General features: G+C 40.3%; 1 protein-coding gene across 2 annotated transcripts in view; it reads left to right on the forward strand.

Moving 5' to 3' along the window:
• The first annotated feature begins 510 nt into the window (after window positions 1-510).
• LOC146324649 (neural cell adhesion molecule L1.1-like) overlaps window positions 511-20,969 on the forward strand; it is a 61,458-nt gene continuing 40,999 nt past the window's right edge. For both annotated transcript variants that reach the window (XM_084720240.1, XM_084720241.1), the window contains exon 1: window positions 511-691. The gene's annotated coding sequence lies outside the window, so the exon portion shown is untranslated. The remainder of the gene's footprint in view (window positions 692-20,969) is intronic.

Below are 20,969 nucleotides of genomic sequence, written 5' to 3' on the forward strand. Positions count from 1 at the left end.
TCAAAGATGGGTCCAAGACTGTGACAGAAAGAAAGTAGTTTCTGCATGAAACTGCTCACAATGAGGTCTGTGGATTATTTTGAGTAACGAAGGCAGATGTCTCTACAGCTGATGTCTGGAAAACCAAAAAAAATCTGTATTGTGATATGTATTTTTGATTTTGGGGTGCACTGTCCCTTTAATTGCCTATTCAAACATTTTTTTACCAGTAGTTTTTATTCACTGATGTTCTTCCAACCAGCCGTCCACCAGTAAGACAAGAAAACCAGAACAGAGAGGAGACAGAGACGGATGGAGGGAGGTAAAAATAGAGGAGGCGGGGGGGGGGGGCATGGAGGTAAAGATGAAGGGAGGGGCAGGGGGTACCAGGGGAATACAGAGAGAGAGAGAAAGAGGGAGAGGGGCAGCAATGACAGAGGCTGATGTCATCCTGGCGAGGGAGCCAATCAGAGAGGAGCAGGGAGGGAAAGAGGGTGGGAGGAGAGACTGAGCTCAGAAGGGTGTGTTTTATGTACCACTGCAGCATCAGTGCAAAAAGAGACACGGGAAAAGACACGACTCAGCGGACAGGAAGGAAAAAATAAAGAAACAAGGAGAAGAAGAAGAAGACGAGAGCTTGACAAGAAGAAGAAGAAGGAGAAAAAGGGATAAAAGAAAATAGAGGCAGAGAGAGACGTTAACACCTGCAGAGGTAAGATGAAAACAATAGCATCCCACCATGCTGCTTGTGTCTGGGTCTCCATGCATGAATGTGTGTATCTGTGTGTGTGTGTGTGTGTGTGTGTGTGTGTGTGTGTGTGTGTGTCAGTGGGCCGGAGGGTGCGATGATGTCTTACATAATAGGATGGCAGGTGTGAACAACTGTGTAGGGCGTGCACTGTGTGTGTATACATGTATATGTGTGTGGTTTCTCTTTCTGTGTCTTCGCCTTCAACACACACATGAAACATGAAATGATCATTCATGATTTCTGGCTCCGAGTGGAAAATCAGTCTTCAGGGAGTGTCTGACTGGCTTTTTTTAATATCTGACATGTCATCTGCAGCAGCATGTTTTTATTAATATTAAATGAAATTGCTGCACTATACAACATTATAGTGTTGAATTATTCAGGACTGGTTTGTAGCTCACTTCCTCTCATGCTAAAAGTCTGAGAGCAGGCGTCTGTCAGGCAGGATTTCGTTATTTTATTGCAAATAAAATTGCAGATATAAACAGAACCATGTGCATCCTGGCTTCTCCTGCTCAGCTCATACTGACCTCCACTATCAGGAATATTTTTAAAGGGACAGTTCACACCTAAAAGCCTGTAGTGCTGTTTATCCATCTAGATTTTTTTTTTTGGGGGGGGGGGGGGTGAGTTGCAGAGTTCTGGAGATGTCTGCCTTCTCTCCAGCATAATCAAATTAATCACTCGCTGTCTCTTTCCAAAACTCATGACCGGCTTGCTGAAGGTAATCCAAACACAGACCAGTAGTTCCTGTGTGAAACCAGGTCACGATTTTTGGGAAGTGAAACTGGTTTTGAATTTTTCAAATGTATTTTTTTTTCTTTGGCACTTTGAGCAGCACAAGCCAAGTGTCATTTAGTTCCATCATACAGTAGAGCTGAACGATTTTGAAAAAAGAAATCTATTTTTACTGATATTGCAATTGTGATGTGATCAAATTATGTGAAACTACAATGATTTTTTGATTAATCGATTGATTTGATGAGTCATCAGCTATTAAATTACTGGGCAACTATTTTGATAATCGATTTTTTTAAAGAAAATTGTCCCAATTCTCTAATTTCAGCTCCTCAAATGTGAATATTTTCTGGTTTCTTTACCCCCCTCTGACAGCAAACTGAATATCTTTGAGTTTTGGACCAAACAAGACCTTTGAGGACATCATCTTGGACTTTGGGGAGACACTGATCAATATTTTCTGACATTTTATAGACCAAATAACTAATCGATTAGTGGACTGATCACTAAAAACATGTTTGGATCTATTTTTCAATTGACAAGAATGTAACGGGATTTATGTTTGACCAAATCTGATGTTTAATGGATAAAACAACTAATCGATCAATCATAAATTGACTGACAGATTAATTGATAATGAAAAAGTTGCAGCCCTACAAAGATGCTTTCTTAAGTCTGCAGACTCTGAAGTTTAGGCCAGCTCATCTCCGCAGCACCACAATCATTTTACAAACAAAAACTGGGGTTTTATCAAATATCGCACCTCCTGCAATTTGAGAATTGCAGTAGACCATATCGAAATTTCGATAAAATTTCGAGCACCGGCCCCACAGGCCACCAAGCTCGACTTCTCGGCTAGTTGAGAAAACCGGCGGCACGTGCTGCGGGACATGACATCCAGATTCTAGCCACTTTTTCACGTTTTTGTTGGCGTTTTGTTTTTTAATAGTCCGCCTTTTGTGTTTAGGGATAGCACATGCTCCTGCTAGCTGTTACTAGTTGCTATGACTTCCAGGAAAACACAGGATTCATCAGATTTGTCAGAAAGTGAGGCAGGAAGTTGACCAAATATAATGTAACTTAGTCTTTAATATTACATCATCTCAGTTCTGCCTGAGTCATGTTTTCATCAGCAGTGGTGGTTGTTTCAAAATGAAGACAACAACTCCCATGATCCTATGCTTCTTCACGGTGTCATCAAACTACGTCTTGTTAGATATTGTGCCTTTAATGAAGAAGTTATTTTAATGGAAAACACAAAATCTTTTCCTAAACATGACCAAACTGTGACTGTCACAAATGCAGGACGAGAACAGTGGACAATGCTTTAGTTTGAAAGTGTCACCAAAAAAAAGAGGAAAATTCACGTCCATGTAAACGAAATGTATAGATTAAATTTTATTCCATATCATGAACAGCTGTGAGACGATGTCGGGCCAACGGTCAGAAACTCTTATGATAATGAAGTGTTAAGATATTTGTCGGTTGGTGAAACGCTTCAAGTGAATTTAAATTCCCCACTGATCAGTGAGCAGTGTTCAGTCTATGTCTTTGACTCTTATTGTGAAAGGCAGAAAAGGGAAGTGGTGACTCTGACAGTGTTTCACACAGTCGAGTGATATCATGGTTCTGATTCTGGTCTGTACCAGTCTGATGTGCACCTATAGGAAAAGATGCAGAATGTTTTTATTTGTTACTTTTATTGGCAGCATTTTTATATTTTTTCTTAATTCACATGTAATATATACATATATTTTGCTCTTTTATTATTATTTATATAGTTACTTAGAATTATTTTAAAAAATATTGCTGAAGACTGATTGTTTCAGTGCTCTAAACTGAAAAATATCCTTCCTAAACAATAATAATGCAGAAAGAAATGCAATAAAACCTGCAACTCAAAGTTACAAGAGTAAATAAAATCAGTGAAAAAAAAATAACAAAATAAATCTTTATATCAAAGCATAAAATAGTAGGTAAAAAGTAAAATCAACAACAGTTTAGTTAAAAAGATAAAAATTAATTAAAGATAATAAAAAATAAGTCTTGAACAGTTTTGAGGAATCATTGCAAATAATATATATTTATATATTATTGTCAATTATTTTCTGAATTAATATATTTGATGTTTGGTCTATTTAATTTCAGAAAATTATGCCAAAACATTGATCAGTGTCTCCCCAAAGCTCAAGATGACGTTCTCAAATGTCTTGTTTTGTCCACAACTCAAAGATGTTCAGTTTACTGTCAGAGAGGAGGAAAGAAACCAGAACATATTCACTGTTAAGAAGCTGAAATCAGAGAATTTGGACTTTTTTTCTTAAAGGGACAGTTTACTCCAAAATCAAAAATGCATATTTACCCTCTGGCCTGTGGTGCTGATTATCCACCTCAGTAGTTTTGCTGTTTTGCAGATATCAGATGGACTACATGACACTCAGGTTGTGGAGCTCAAAGTGCCAAAAAAATACTTTTGAAAAATGTCTTTTTACAGAAATCACATTTTACAGAAAAGGTGGAGGTGAAGCCGAGTTCTAGTCCCATTTTACTGGAGAGAATGCAGATATCTCTTTGGCTGATTTCTCCAAAACTCTGCAACTCACACCAAAACAAAATCTAGATGGATAAACAGCAGCACAGGCCAGGAGAAAAATTACTCAAACCGATTCAGTGATTATCAAAATAGTTGGCGATTAATTTAATAGCTGACTAACTAATTTTTATTTTCTACCTTTCACAATAAAAGCCACAGACATGGCCTATTTTATCAGCAGCAGTTTAATTTCACTTGGAGCATTTCACCCACAAACAACTTAGTAAAGTAGCTTAAGCATAAGATCTTCACATTTGAGAAGATGGAACCAGGAAATGTTTGACATTTTTACTTAAAAAAATATTTAAAAGATTATTTGGTTATCAAAGTAGTTGGTAATTGATTTTTTGACTAATGTTTGCTGCTTTAATTTGATGTTTGAAGTGCTTCATATAAAGGCAGAGAAACCTTTCACTTTGTTTCTTTTACTCCCTGGTGTGTCTGTCCCTTTCATGCTTTTCACCAGGTTTCTGTTTGCCTGTTTGCTCATGAATTCCTCCTTTCACTCATAGCAACTTCATTTAAGCCACACACACACACACACACACACACACACACACACACACACACACACCTCTGCACATCTTTGTCTTCCCTTCTGTCGTTTGCATTGTGGGGTTTTCTCACCGTGATTGCCTTGGCAATGGATCACCTCAAATTAGGCCAGAACCTGAGAGGAGGAGGAGGAGGAGGAAGAAGAAGAAGAGGAGGCGAGCTGATAAAAGAGAATGGAGGAGATATTAGCGAGTGAACAACGGGCTAAAGTCGAGGTGTATCAGAGGGGAAGAGGAGGGATTTATCCCAGAAGAGAGTGAATCCAAACAGAGCAGGGAGAGAAAGAAAAGAGAGGATGGAGATGAAGAGAGAGAGAGATGAAAAGAAAGTCTGGACTGGGAATAGAATGAGAGAGGCAGAGGAGGAGGATGAGGAGGAGGGAAAGTTAGAATCTGGCGTAGGCGGATTTTTTAAGTCCAAATTTTTGGGTACCCCCCTCTCCTCCTCCTCCTCCTCCTCCTCCTCCTCCTCCTCTCATGCTTGGCAGTAGTCAAGTTGACTGAAACCATCTGGTGGTATTTTATGTTCGCGCTCTTTTATACTTCACAACCTCCAGACTGACGGACGAGACGACACACAGTTTACGATGATAACAAAGACGGATGCACCACTCGAAAGACACAGTCATTTTTGAAACAATGGGCCTTCATTTTACACAGAAGTAGACAGAAGCTAACAAATTAAGCTAATGTTAACTGTGTGAGTGGATGAAAACGCTCCAAATGATAAGAAAATCCTTTCAAATGGACTTAAATGTGCACATTTATGGATACATTTATATTAGACAGAAAGACAAAAAGTCAGCATCTTTACCACTTGTGGTACGTGAGCTCCCTCTAGTGGTTTGCAAAAGACTGTCAGAAATATATTTTTTTAAATGAAACAATTTAAAAAACATATTATCAAAATACTATCAATGAAAATATATAAATGAGAAAGGTCAAAGATCAGTGAAATGTAATTTAAAATAAGTAAATAATAAAAGTGTTAAAATGTTAAGCTGATACTTTAAAAGAGACATTTACCAATGAAAACATTTTAATTGATGTTTATTTTGGACAGTAAAGCTTTAAAAAGAATCACTATTCTTTTGGATTATGTGTGTGTGTGTGTGTGTGTGTGTGTGTGTGTGTGCGCACTCTGGATGGGGGCTCAGCTTTCCTTAGATACAAGTAGTGGGGCTCGGAGGAAAAAACGTTGGGAACCACTGCACTAGAGGGCGCCACTCAGAGTCAAAAGTTACCCCAGAGAGGAAGAAGAAGAGTCAAAAGTTTCCGATAACAACAAACATGGAGACACTGGAGGATGTTGTAATAATGAACCTCTTGAAAAAATAATAAGAAGAAGAAAAAATAACATCATGATCAAAACTACCAAAAATGACAGAAACCATCTTTTGGAAATTTTATCTGATGCGCATTTTGATGTTTTAGTTTGAACCATGTCCTATCTGCTAACATGGAGGGGGCGGGGTTTATGACCAGTGCTGCAGCCAGCGACGTTTTGGTTTCACTTTTGTGGGGTTGTTATGTCGTCCATCTTTAGATATGTCAATGTCCAAAACCCAAATGTTTGACATTTTTTCTTGAAATGACTGAAAAGATTAACTGATTATTAAAATATCTGGCAACTAATTTTCTTTTGATAAACTAATTGATTAATCTATCGATCTACTAATCATTACAGCTCCTCAGTTCTGATCCAAACACTTGCTAAAGGGCTTTTCTTTTGGCACTTTTGTCCATGCTGAGTCAGCTTGTGCTGCACTGATTTGCATTTTCATTACTTCTGATAATGTGCTGAGTTGTGCCGAGTTGAACCCACGATGGACCAGCGCTGTACCTTTGCGCACAACATTTGCTGATTTTGCGGATTCATAATTCAAGCTTTTAAACAACAAAATATCAGGGGACTTTTATTGTGAAGAGTTTGTAGGAAATTAAGTGTTTACTTGACTCAAGCTAAACTCGTCTTCAGTTAAAAGACACAGTTTCGAGCGTGTAGCTCGGTGGTGATGGAGATGCAAATCCTTGCTAAGCCAGAACATGTGCATAGAAAAGGGGATATTATACTTTTATTACTTTGAGTCATTTTGGGGCACCTTTACTCTAAAATTATCAAAGTTTTTTTTAATGATACGTTGCATTGATTTATTTTTTCAATGCATTCAACTTTTTCCATCAAAAATCAAAAGCTTTTCTTGATTTCAAACTCATTTGTAAAGACATTTTAAGTGTTTTAAATCAAATAATTAGAGCTGCAACTTTTAATTGATTAATAATCAACTATTAAATTAATCGGTAACTATTTTGATAATCAATTAAGCATTAAACCGTGTCATATTTTCATTAAAAATGTCAAAATTCTCCGATTTCAGCCTCTCAGATGTGAATATGTTCTGGTTTCTTTTCTCCTCTAAACACAGTAAACAGAATATATTTGGGTTGTGGACAAAACAGGATGTAATTTTGGGCGTTTGGAAACTCTGATGGACGATTTGCACCATTTTCTGATATTTTATGGACCAAACAATCAATTAATCCAAAAAATAATCGACAGATTGAAAATAATCATTACTTGCAGTCCTATCAAATCTTACAAATGTCTAATAGAAAATGTCTCAATCTGATATTAGAAAGACTTTTCTACAATGATTCCATAATTTTCTGCTATTACAAAAGTATAGACGTCTTCTGTGCCTTCATGTCTGTCCTGTGTGTGTGTGTGTGTGTGTGTGTGTGTGTGTGTGTGTGTGTGTGTGTGTGTGTGTGTGTGTGTGTGTGTGTTCTAGTATTTGACTTTAACTTTTAGTCTGACTGTGTGAGTATCACAACATGCAGGCAGACAGACAGACTGTCTGACCTCCTGCTCACATCTAGATTTGTCCGATAGTGTGAAAGGACAACGTGGATTTCTCTTATCCTGGCAGGTTCAGTCTAAAGTCAATAAAAGTCTCAGGAGAAAGGTTGAGGATGCAGTTTGGAGCCAGACGAGCAGCAGGTCAGAGAGAAATGAGATTAGTCTGACTTTTGCTCTCCCTCAGTTCCTGTCTATCTCTGATTCTGGTGCCTCTGTGGTTCTCATTGTGCTTTTTCTCATCCATCTTCATCCATCTCTCTCTCTCACGCCCCCACTCCCTCGCCTCTGATTCCGTCTTTCCTCTCTTCTGGCCTTTCTTTTCTCTTTCTTTCACCCTTGTTTTTTCATTTCTTCTCGACAGAATGAGGCCTTTGTCTTGAGAAATGAGAGGAATGCCCTTCACTCTATTTTCACCCTCTTCTTCTTCTTCTTCTTCTGGTTTTCCTCTCGGCTCTTCTTCCTCATGTCTTCTTGTGTGTGTGTGTGCGTATGTGAGTGTGTGTGTGTGTGTGTGTGGTGGGTTCGAGGGTGCATCCATTAGCTCGGATTAGAGACTGTAGGAGGGTCTTAACAGCCCCTCTGTGTTTGGGGGTTTTAATCTCCTCAAAAACAGCTAATCTAACTTCAATGGCTTTAACATGTACAGTGCACACACACGTGTGAACACACACACACACACACATACACACACACACACACACACACACACACACACACACACACACACACACACACACACACACACACACACACACACTTCCTGCTGCAAATATGTGACGTGTCTGTTTTTGTGGCCAGTGAGGTTGAACCCTGACAAGAGTCCATTCATGGGGCGACCACAAACACACAGGCACGACTCTATCAGCCAGATATCTGACCGACTCTATCATCAGTCAGTCACATGACAAATGACCACTGTTCTCTACATCATATATATGTATATATAACATACACACACAGAGAGCAGCAGCCGACTGATACATGACTCACAAACACCACAGTGATTTCACAGACGTGGACTCTGGTTAACGACTAACGAGCTTCGATCAATGAGAATCTTTCAGTCTGCAAATTGGTTTGATCATTTTAATCCATATCTCTGCGGAAAAAACCCGATCGACTCTCATCTGCAACGACTCTGATCGATATTTGTCAGAACTTTTGTCAAAACCTTTGCTGTTTTTATCGTCTTAGTAGTTTTCAAGCAATAGTGTCAAATATCAACTGAAATGTTCCTTTTCTTTGATATTGTTCACTTTTTGAAATAAAGGTGCTAACTAGAATTGTCCCCAAAGGAGAACCCTTTTTGGTTCCTGGTAGAACCTTTTAGAAAGGTATTCAGAACCTTTCCACTTTCTAAGAGTGCTAACAAGAAATCACTCTGGGAGTTCTACTCAGAACCTTTTTGTATTCCAAGGGAAAATCTAGAACCCATACACGGGTTCTACCATGAACCCTCTTATGTTCCAAGGGTTTTATCTAGAACCCCCCCAAGATTGTTCTACCTAGAGCACTTTTATAATCCAAGGGTTTCACAGAGAACCCGCCAAAGGTGTTCTACCTGCTTTTATATTGCATTTTTTGTAACATTTTATATTTTTGCACCTTCATCATGTCAAAAGGCTCAACTTAAGGGGATAAAATCAAAAATGCAGCTACTTTCTATCGACTGTAGAATCTACTGAAACTATTTTCTTCATAATAGAAAGAAAACAAACTGCTCACAACAAGGTTCCTGGATTATCTTGAGTAACATGATCTATGATTTATGGAAAGAGAAACTGCTGCTGAATTTTTCACATTAATTTTCTTTTCTTTTTGGTGCTTTGAGCATCACAAGCCGAGTGACATCTAGTTCCATTATACAGGAGAGAGGGCAGACATCTTTACGCCCGATATCCAAAAAAATCTGCAACTCACAACAAAATTATCTAGATGAATAAATATCATTTTCAAGCCAGAGGGAAAATGTGCATTTTTGATTTGGGGGCAAATTGTCCCTTTAATGCATTTTCTAACACTTAAAAATATTTTTAAACAGGTTATTTTACTGGGAAAACATCTTATTAGTGGATCAGCTGACTGGGAGAAACCATACTAATGTCTTTTTAAAGAGCAGAACCTTTCTGGGGATAAAACACTCAAAAGTCTATAATTTCTCCTCCTACTTCTATTTCTGCTTTTATTTATGTCTTCATACCAGCAGTAAATCCCTGATGCCATAACTTCTCCCACAGCTGACCATCTGTCTCTGTGTGTTTGTGGAAATACTGACGAGTTTGTGTTGCTGCGCTTTAAGACGCTGCACAAAAGGGAAAGAAATAAATGTGTGTTTCCCAAAAACCCAGACGACTGCTTTGACACACACCGCAGAGCAGTCGAGTCAAACCGAGAAGGAGAGGCAGGTGGGAGACAATAGCGAGGGAAAGTGTGTGTGTGTATGTGTGTGTATGTGTGCATTTATGTGCGTGTGAGGAAGAGGTGAATGGAGGAGATATAGGGAGTGGCACCGGAGAGAGAAAGCGAGGGAGAGGTGTGGAGGGACGGAGTGGGGGATGGGAGAGAAGAGGGAGGGGCAGTGTGGGGGATGGGGGAGAGAAATATTGCTGTGTGCTGCTGGAGTCACTGGGTTACCATGGTGATGGGGGGGAAAGACGGAAAGGGATGTGAGAAAGAGACTGGCTACACACACGCATAAGCACACACACAGTTACACATAATGCAAATTGACATTTTCACCGACTGATTGAAAAATATGATAAGCATCAAATCTCCTTTTAATTTAACCCTTCCTTCCTGTTCTCTCTGGATGGGGGGAGGATGGAGAGGGGTTGTCAGACGTTGGGGAGAAGATGCTGAGGAGGGATGAAGGAGAGTGGGAGATAAAGAGGGAGGCTCTCTGAGTGGAGTGGAGATGAAGAAATGCGATCTCCCACCTGGGAGTGGTGTAACTTAGAGACAGAGTTGTGGCTTTTTTGGACGAAGGGCAGAGATTCTGATCTGAAAGTGCATCCGGTGAGACGTCTACTATAGATTTCAGTGTCGTCTTTGACTCCGTGGACAGTGACGTTCTCCTGCAGCGCCTTAAAAACCCCACTGGTCTCAAGCGACTGGCACTTTCTTGGTTCTGTTCATACATGTGCAACAAAACACAAAGCATACAGAACAATAATATATTGTCTTCCTGCTCTCAGGCAGGTTTTCCTCAGGGATCATTGCTCGGCCCTCTCTTGTTCTGTGTTTATGTGCTGCTCTCAGGTAACATTTTCAAAAAATACAACATAATGTATCATTGCTACACTGATGATACACAAATCTACATTCGTGTAGCAGTCAGTTGTCCCTCCCAGCTGGTTAAATTAGAGACATGCCTGTCAGAAATCCATCAGTACATGAGCAACAACTTCCTGCATCTGAAATGTTGCTTGTTTCACATCACTTTTTGCAAATTTCTAAGTTAAGCTTGATGACTGTATAATTTCTCAGACCCACACAGGAATAGTATTTGATTCCACTCTAACATTTCAGGGTTAGGCAATACATTAAAATTTTCCAACCAACCATCTTCAGTCGATCCATCAGCGATTGGTGATATCCACCTCCTCCTGTCCTCTCGAGTCTCAGGTGGGAGATGTGCACAAGCGGCAAATTCACCATGTTACATACGCTGCATACACTCACAATGTCCAATAAACAAAATAAACTCACAAAGTGTAAAAAAATTAAATATTCTCACACCTAGTGCAAACAGTTGGTGTGTACTGCGCCACGGGATGAGAGTGCAGTACGGAGCAGCAGCTGTCACTCTGCAGACCGTTACATTAGCAAAATAAAATGACAGATATATATTTATCAAATATATACAAATACCACCCCAAAAATCAGTCACGAAAACCAGACAGTGATGGATTCAGCCCATCATTGAAGGGTGATATATTCATCCAGTTGCCCAATCCTAAAACTGCCGTCTTCCACCTTTGTAAAATAGCCCAAATAATACCAACAATATTAAAATCAGATGCAGAAATTATTGTACATGCCTTCATTACATCTAGATTAGACTGCTGTAATGCACTTTTTTTCCAGCCCACCCAAGATAAGGGTGCAATGATTAGTGAACTATAGACGACAAAAATCTATTACAAAATTAGTTGTGAACAAATTTCTTTGTCTGAAATTCATGCCCATGCCCATGTTTGTGACGCTGTGGAGCTGAACTAAACATCGTTTTTCCAGAGTCGATGGAAGTAGAGAGGTGCACATGTGCAATAGCAACTGGGAAGCAACAGGTAAACAAACCAGGGAAAAAGGGCTAAATTCTGTGAGCATTTCACCCTCCACGCTGCAAAGAAAAGGTTTACCTGCAAGATTTGTATGGCGGACCTTGGTCATCATCGGTAATGCATGAATATTTTAAGAGGAGACACGTTGGACATGTGGACTGCACGGACTCTGACTCACCACAGCAAGATAGCTTGTTAGCTAGCTTGCAGTTAAAAGCCGAAACAACTCTGTCTATACCTGTGTGCAGGTTTCCAGAATCCCTCAAATCTCTTGTTTTGTCCAAAATTCAAAAATATTCAGTTTACTGTCAGAGAGGAGCAAAGAAACCAGAAAATATTCACATTCAGGAGGCTGAACTCAAAGATCAAAAAATCAAAAATGACTCAAAATGATTAATCAATTAAAACTGATGCAGATTAATTTTAGAGTCGATTAATAATAGATTAATCATTGCAGGTCTACATGTTATTAGTTTGTCAAGCTGTTCTTTCCTTTGTTGTGTGCAATTGATTGATTGATTGATCTAAAGACCAAAAATGGTGACATTTCCAGACAGTTAGCCAGCTGTTTTCACTAGGGGCCATGATAATGACTTGGCAGCCGTGTGTGTACTGTGCATGGTGGTGTATCGTTCTTCATTTTAAACTGTAATCCTACGAATAATCCCAATTTTTACTAAATGTATCCTATTACACAAAATCCATTATTCCTCAAATCTGAACCTAACCAAGTAGTTTTTGTGCCTTTATTTTGAAAGTCTACCTAGACGTTGCATGTTCATTATTGCTGTTTTGCCCTGCATGTGCAAAACTGACACTAGAGTGGAGCCTACAGCGTCAGAGTTTGAAGTGTAGGTCCACTGACCACTGAGGAGTTGGGAGTCAGAATGTGTTGTTTTACACATATGAGGAATTTGCCCTGGTGTTGGAAAAAAAAATTAACATAGTATGAAGTGTGTCATGTGTTTCCTGATGCTGAAGTGCTTAAAGCGTTCAGGGCCACTGTGTCTTTGTTCTCATGCCAGCAACAATCAATCACAAAAAATACTGATAACTTTGTGTCTAAACCGATCATCTAAACCGTATGCAGCTGCAGAGCAGCCGCCGGACTTGACCCCACACCTTGAAGATCAAGAGGATGAGGTGATTATGTGAAGAGCCCAAATCAAAGCGCAGGGTAGCGTCTTCTAGCTGCCAGCAGGGATTAGGTGTGATGTGAGTGCCTGCTGAGGCTGCTGGGAGTCTGGGCTCTCTGTGGATCTGCAGCAGCTGGGAAAGAAACAGGTTGAGAGTGAGAGAAGGCGAGCCAGACGAGCCTCTGGGTGGTGGTGGGTGGGTGTGCGTGGGTGGGTGGATGTGGTAGGCTCAAGAGAGAATGTCTGTAGGCGGGTGGATGATCATGTCTGTGTGTGTGTGTGTGTGTGTGTGTGTGTGTGATGATGGAGCCAGTGGAACTCATCTACATAACGTGGAGTAATTTTCTATTTAGACTGGTTATCGCCTCAGGCCTCACAAAGTTTTACAGCCGAGCGTTGATGCTTCAGGAGCGAAAACGCCCAATCAAATTATTTTCATTCACTGAAATAAACTAAAAAATGCTCATTTACGGCCACTATGATCAGAACCTTTACATTAAATGAGAAATATATTTACTGTAATAAATCATAAAATGACCATGACGTGCCATCAGAGATCGAGGAAACATGTTAAATTGAAATACCTGACATGAACACCGTAGCCGTGGTGCCCACTGTACGTTAATCAGACTTCAAATTATGTCAGATTTTTGCTGATTGAGTGTCTGCAAATGATTCGTAAGGAATCATTGGTGATCTTGTAAAAGGCGTGGATGTATATAACTGCTAAATTGGGCAAAATGTTAATGGAGTTTGGCAGGCAGTGAACTCATCATCCAGAGTCATTTCAGAGCAGTGGGCTTTTGTTTTCAGGATCTATTTAATATACAGTCTGTGGCTCTAATTCGCTACCTGGACCTCTGTACTCATTTTTGCACAGGCAATGGCTGCGTATTGCTCCTTTCACAGTGGATCAAAACTTTGATAAACCCTCTGAGCACTCCCTGCTCAGCAGCAAACAGGAGACAGACACAGTTATAGACGAGCTGGTGAAGAAAGTGGAGCATTTAGCAGCTAAAGAGCCAGATATTTCACTTCAGGCAGTTGGTGGAGACCAAAATAGAGCTAAAAGAGAGTGAATACTGGCTACAATGTTTGCAAAGTGGCCAGAAATAGGTCTCCAATTGAATGCAAATGTTGTTCCTTGTGTGCTTGATGTATAAAAAGGCAGGTGCTTGTGAATATCTTAACCTTAAAGGTGGTACCACGTCAGTTATCATGTTTCAGTTCAAATGCATAGCAAATTTTAACTGAATTTCAACAAAATCAACAAAAGAAAAAGTGGATAAATTCTTGTTTGCAATTGTGAGATAATCAAGAGTTGGTTCGTGGAGATAAACAGTAGGTGGCGCCAATGCTCCTGTCAGAAAACCATCAAACCATTGCAGAAGAAGAGAGCGCAACAAGATTTAAAAAGCACCAGTTGAACTCAATTAGTGAAAAACAATAAGGGAGAACAAGACAGAAATATGACATTTGTATTAGCACTGCTGGATGAGAGTGCAGCGTGGAGCAGCAGCTGTCACTCTGCAGACCATTATATTAGGAAGAAATATTCAAAAAAATATTCTAAATACAGTATACACTTAAACGTTCTGCTGTCCACAGCTGCACGTAGCTTAGCTTCCTACACTGGTGCTCCTGCTGCTTCTCCAATCTGGCAGCATGTCGACCTCCTTCTACTGCAGGTCATACACTGATTATGGAGAAGAACTTCATACAACCACACTTCAAATAATCAGAACTAACCCTTTTATTCAGTCTGGATCAAACAATGAGTCCTGACGTCCAGCTTCGTCCCTGCAAACAGAGTCAAGTGTCCCAGCTGCTTTAATGTCAATCAATACACAACATGATCACGTATCACATGTCTCCGTCGTCGGTCCAGTTAACCAACACCATTAAAGGTTGGGAATGTGTTTCTGCAGAGAGACTGTTTATATTTGAACTAAACAGCCAAACAAAACCTCCTTCAGTGCTCCTTCAGAAGATTTACCGTCCTTCGTCTCCTTCCCCTCATCCTGTGCACAGACACAAAAACGACCTACCGCTGATTAGCTGGAATTGTGTTTTGTTGCTCAATCTGACAAACACCCGACCTTTAACACATTAACACACACAAACAGACTGAGATGTCTCAAGGAAAATAAGTCCAGTTTGGACAATGTCTCAATTTTTCCACATTTGGTCAGTCTGCTGTCATTACATGAACATTATAATATACAGATCACAGTGGATCTAAAAAGGCACAAGACATATTTCATCCATTCTTCAGATTTGGGACAAATCATGTCCTACCAAAAAAAAAAGTTTTAAATTTTTAAATACCAACACTCTAATTCCAGTGTTTTTAGTGAAAATTTATTCTTTAAGGATTTAAATATATGAAATATATGTAATTCATACCATGTTTTGGTTTGCTTTAATTAGTGTTAGGGTTTTTGTCATGACATTAGATTAACCAATTACTGTCTTATAAAAAGATTATTTTACTAATATGACCTGTTTCATGCTGATATTTTATTGTAAATTCATTAATAGTCACATTCCTGTGTGCCTCATCTCTGTGCTCAGAGTTTATTTTGTGCGAGGCAGTGATGGATGTATGGCCCTGGGTCTCGTACGTACCGCCCTGAGCGCTCTGTCACACCGTGGCCTCTCACAGCTGGTGCCACTCGCCCCTCAGCTAAATCTAATCGGCGACGCCAGCCGGGCCGGGAAGCCACCCAGCGCGGGAGCTGCTGTTTATCCAGGAACATACCGTCACTAATGACTGATTTATGCGCTCCTATGCAGTCGCTTCGTTTGTCGTGTGGAGAGAGGCGAATCAGAAACAAACACATGATACTGGCTTTGTCTCTGCAGAGGTGTGTGTGTGTGTGGTTGGAGGAGGGGGGTAATCCAGAGGTGGCTAAACAATGTCACGCCAATAAGAGCTGATTTGAATGTGAAAGGCGTCAGGTTGTGCTGTGGGACCAGCGGGTAAAAAGTCTCCCCCGTCCCATCTGAAAGGCAAATACACAAAAATGACACAATGGTATAATTCAGCACTCTGACAGATAGATATACATGTCTGCACACTAGAGCTGAAACAATTATATAAGAAGTGTGTAATTGATATATAAGAAATATAAGGCAATAAAGTCACTTTTGACACACAAATGTTTCAGCTTCTCATTTGTGAGGAACTGCTGCTTTTCATTGTCATGTGTGATCATAAATTGAATATCTTTTGGTTTTGGACTGTTGTTCGGACAAAAGAAGTAACATGAAGACGTTGCTTTCTGATCCAGGAAAATTATCATCAATTAATCAAGACAATAACTGGCAGCTTAACCATTAATAAAAACAAGCTCTAGTATTGCATGATGGTATTGCATCGTATCATGTCGTGCCATATGATCGCATGAGATGACATGACATGACATGACATGAAGTGACATGACATGGTATCGTATCTATTGTATCAAATCACTATTGCATCAGATCAGATCAGATCACAATTAAATGGTATGGCATCGAATTATATCGTATCATATCGTATCATATTACATCATACTGTATCGTATCATGTCATTTTGTATTGACAGGCTTCGTAGAATTACTTTAACAGTGTATTCAGATACAATTACTGATACAGTTACTAATTAACTGGTAAAAATGCAGTCAGTAATCTAATCCAAGTATCACAGTATTTATTATTTTCCATTACTTTTGGATTACCAATACAAAATATGGTAAATTTGTTCAGCCAAAATAATGGTTTTATGTTTTTTGTAGGTTGTAGGTTGGTAGGTAGGTTGTAACTTGTTTGTCCAGCTAGCCTTTTTTTGCCATGTGTGAGTGCATGTTTAAAATTAATTGCAGTAATTATGAATATTTAAATGTACTTTGTTTAATAGCTATTCACACTTCACACTTAATAAATTGACTAAACTTTTCAGTAGTAGGTTGGCTAGCTAACTGGATTTCTGTGTAGCTGACATTATTGGTTGGTTTGTCTAGCTAACATTAGCAGTCAGTCTGTTTAGCTAACATTAGCGGTTGGTCCATGTAGCTAACATTAGCAATTGGTCTGTGTAGCTAACATTAGCAGTGGGACTATGTAGCTAACATTAGCAGTTGGTCTGTGTAGCTAACATCAGCAGTTATAATGCTGACATTTCCACCATGTTTACCGTATTCACCAAATTAGTTTAGCATTTTAGCCTTTTAACAGCTAAAAGCATCAAATACAACATACAGCTGAGGTTGATGGGATTGTCATTAGTTTTGTAGGTGTTTGATCATAAAACAAAGCAATGGAGTAAACAAACTTAGACCTAATGATGGTAAAGGTAGTATAATTGATGCTGATGGGGAAAATTAATGTCTGCACCAAATGTCATGGCAATCTGTCCAGTAGTTGTTGAGATATCAGTCTGAATCGAGGTGGTGGGCCGACCAGCCGACGTGTTCATAACTAGAGCCAAAAATCTGTGCCAGTGATCGTCACCATCACCAGAGCATTAAATCTACTACAGTGTGTCATTTAATGGGGGTTGGATGCCTTTCTCTTTATTACAGACGTTCTTTTATGGTTGCAGCTGATAAGACGGGGGAGTCTTCATGTTTTAAGCTCTGCCTCGAGCGGTTTCACAGACATATCACTGGTGTGGAGCCAGAGAGCGAGGCTGCACACACAAACAGAAAGACAGAAGAAGAGTAGGTAATGATGGAGGAAGACACACAAACAGAGAGAAAACAAGGAAAGAGAGGAAGAAGAGGGCGACAGCGGGTGGTTTGGAGGCCTGTCAGTTGATGTGCTTTGTTCCGGGGTCAGAAACCTCCTCGTGTTTATTGAGTTATTCATCTCCTCTCTTCCACAGGGACTTCCTGTCTAGTTAGACTCGGACACAAAGGGAGCTTAACACAGACACGTGGCTGTGGGTGTCTGAGTGTGAGTGTGAGTGTGTGTGGAGGTGATGGTGACATGACGATGACATCAGAGGGGTGACTTGTTCCGAGTATCACGCCGTCATAACAGGAAACAATTGAGTGTTACCAGAAGGACATTTAGCTGTCTCAAGACTGACTGCTGGGAAATGGAAATGTTGAAATCACGTCTCATATCTGGCTAATGAGGCATCCAGCTGCCGAAGGCGTCTGAAAACAAAAGGCAATAAATCAGGTTTTAAAAATTGACATTTGGTTTCAGTTCTTTTTCAGCCAAGAATTTGAACAAGAATGTAAAAGGGCTTTGAGAAAATAAGACCTAAAGAAGATAACTTTTTACCTCCAGCCCTGTTGCTACAGCTCACTGAGGATCCTCACAACTCAACCCAAACAAACAGCTGCCTCTCAAAAACAGAAGGAAACTGTCAATCACCACTTGTTTTCATTTGAAAAAACACAATTTCCTCTTTAATTTGATACCAAACACGTGGCATTTGTAGCTTTTTAGACCAAGTAAGATTCAACATATTTCTAAAAACACCAGACAAACAGGTAGCACACTGAGGGGCTGAAGTTCTACCCAGAACCATTGGCTTCTGAGGAACCCTTCTTTGGAGAAATGGTTTGTCAAGTGTTCTTTGTAAGACCAAGGGCTCCATGAAGAGCCCTTTTCATCTAAAGAACCTTTCTTCTTCAAGGATCATTTAAATCCTTTTGCCAAGGGCTCATCAACATTTCTGTACCATAATTTGAACGGGTTCTAAGGGTTCTTGGTAGACCCCTGAGTGTGTTCTAGATTAAACCCTTGGAATATCTAAAAGTTCTCAGTGGAACCCTCTTAATGGGCTCTAGATTAAACACTTAGAATACAAAAAGGTTTCCAGGAGAACCAAATTGATATGTTCTAGATGTTCTAGATGTTGTAGAACCCCCTGAGTGCATTCTAAATCATACCCTTGGAATAGCCTATATAGAGGTTCTCTGTAGAGCCTCCTCAGTGGGTTCTAGATAAAACCCATGAAATATGAAATGGTTCTCAGTAGAACCCTCTGGATGGGTTGTCATTATGACTCTTAGAAGGTTGAAAACTTCTCAGTAGGACCCCCAGAGCTGGTCCTGGGTGGAACCATTACATAAAAGGGTTCTCTGTAGAACTTCTCGTAGGGGGAACAAACAACACTATTGTGGCAGTAGGTTGTGTTTTTGGCAACATATATAATAAAAATCGTTGAATTTCTGTGTGGAAAAGTCGCGACCCGACTCTTCGTCGTGCTTCCTCACAAACAACAGCGTCTGTGTCTGGCAGAACTTTTTTTTTTTTCCTATATTTTAATGCAGTGGGGAGGATTTTAAAGTGACGGGTGCTGTAGTGACCTATAGAACAGGCGCTCCGGGTCACTCTGAGGGTTAACAGGAAGCCTGCATTGAAACTTTGGATGTGGAGTTTGACAGTCATGGATTTTTACCAGGCAGGACAAGTCGAACAAAGATGCTATTGTGACCTGCACAGATTTTGCACTTTGGCTTTTTATGTGTCTCTCATGAGTCTCCCAGTCCGTAAACAATTTTCTGTCCTTTACACTGACTCAGCCCTCGCTGTTGCACACAGAACAAAATCCCTGTTACATTATTCAAGAGTCTACTGTCATCAGAAAATGCCTCCAATACAGACTAAAATGATGATATTGGTATCGGTGAGTACAAGAGTGTATAGATGCAATACCATGTGATTTATTAACCCAGAAACAGCACCCTGCTGCTTCCCAGCGGCGTCCTGTATGCCATACAGTAATGATAGCAAACCACACCTAAAAAAAAAAAGTTGAGAAAAATCAAAATTTTAAGGCAATATTTGTACACTCCAATAATTTTGGAGTGTTCACAATAATTTTTAGGGGTTTTTTTTGGTCAGACGTGATTTGTCATAAATGTACAACTGTCAAATTGTTAATAAACAACGAAATAAAGAAACACAAAATAATTTCATTAAAGTAATCATCCGATTATAGTGAACAATTTGGCCCAGACAAATATGAGGTTTCCACTGTATATAAATGTTATTTTAAAGACACACACACACACACACACACACACACACACACACACACACACTCTCTCTCTCTCTCTCTCTCTCTCTCTCTCTCTCTCTCTCTCTCTCTCATTCACAAACACAGACACAGGCTTGTTTAACTCAGCGGTGCTTTATTAAAATGACAGTTTCATTACATATTCATGAGTCCTGATGTGAAGGACATCAGCAGTGTGATCTACAGACTGACAGTCACACACACACACACACACACACACACACACACACACACACACACACACACGCACACACACACGTACATGAAATCACCTATAGGTTACTTACCCCACTTCTTTGCTCCGGGCTGTAAGCATGGTCAGCATTGTGTGTGTGTGTGTGTGTGTGTGTGTGTGTGTGTGTGTGTGTGTGTGTGTGTGTGTGTGTGTGTGTGTGTGTGTGTAGGGGTGTGTGTGGAGTAGTAAATGTGAGGTATGTAATGAATAATGAATTTAGGTGAATTTAGGTCACACAGCCAACTGGGAGGGACAAACTGGGAATAGCTCTTTCTTTCCTTGTCTTCGTGTGTCTCATTGTGTGTGTGTGTGTGTGTGTGTGTGTGTGTGTGTGTGTGTGTGTGTGTGTGTGCACTGAGGGGGAAGTATCCTCCCTCTCCTCCTCGCCTTTACCTAATCTTTCCATCCACACTTCCCAATTCTTTCCTGCAGATCGGAATCTATCAATGAATTAATTTCTCGCTCTGTCGCGCTCTATCCGTCCACCTGCACCCCCCTTCGCCTTCACCCTGTGATCCCCGCCCCCCTCCCGCCCGCCCCAGGCCTCCCAATAGACTGTCCCACCTGCACCCGGCCTGCCTCCCCTCCTCCCACACCTCCAGTCAGGCCTCCGGTCCCCGTAGACTGACTGGTCCACCTGCCTGCCCTCTAAAGCCCCTCTGGTTCTATGGGACGGCTCAGGGCTCTGGAGGAGGAGGAGACGGGTGGGGGGGGGACAGAGAGAGGAAATTGGTACAGTATGTTCAATGTTAAGTGGCACAGAACGGAAATATGGCTGCCCGCAGGGTCTGAAGTGGCTCATTTTTAAACCTGATGTT

Source organism: Lutjanus erythropterus, chromosome 6, assembly GCF_056507025.1.
Source record: "Lutjanus erythropterus isolate fLutEry1 chromosome 6, fLutEry1.hap2, whole genome shotgun sequence".
Lineage (NCBI taxonomy): Eukaryota > Metazoa > Chordata > Actinopteri > Lutjaniformes > Lutjanidae > Lutjanus > Lutjanus erythropterus.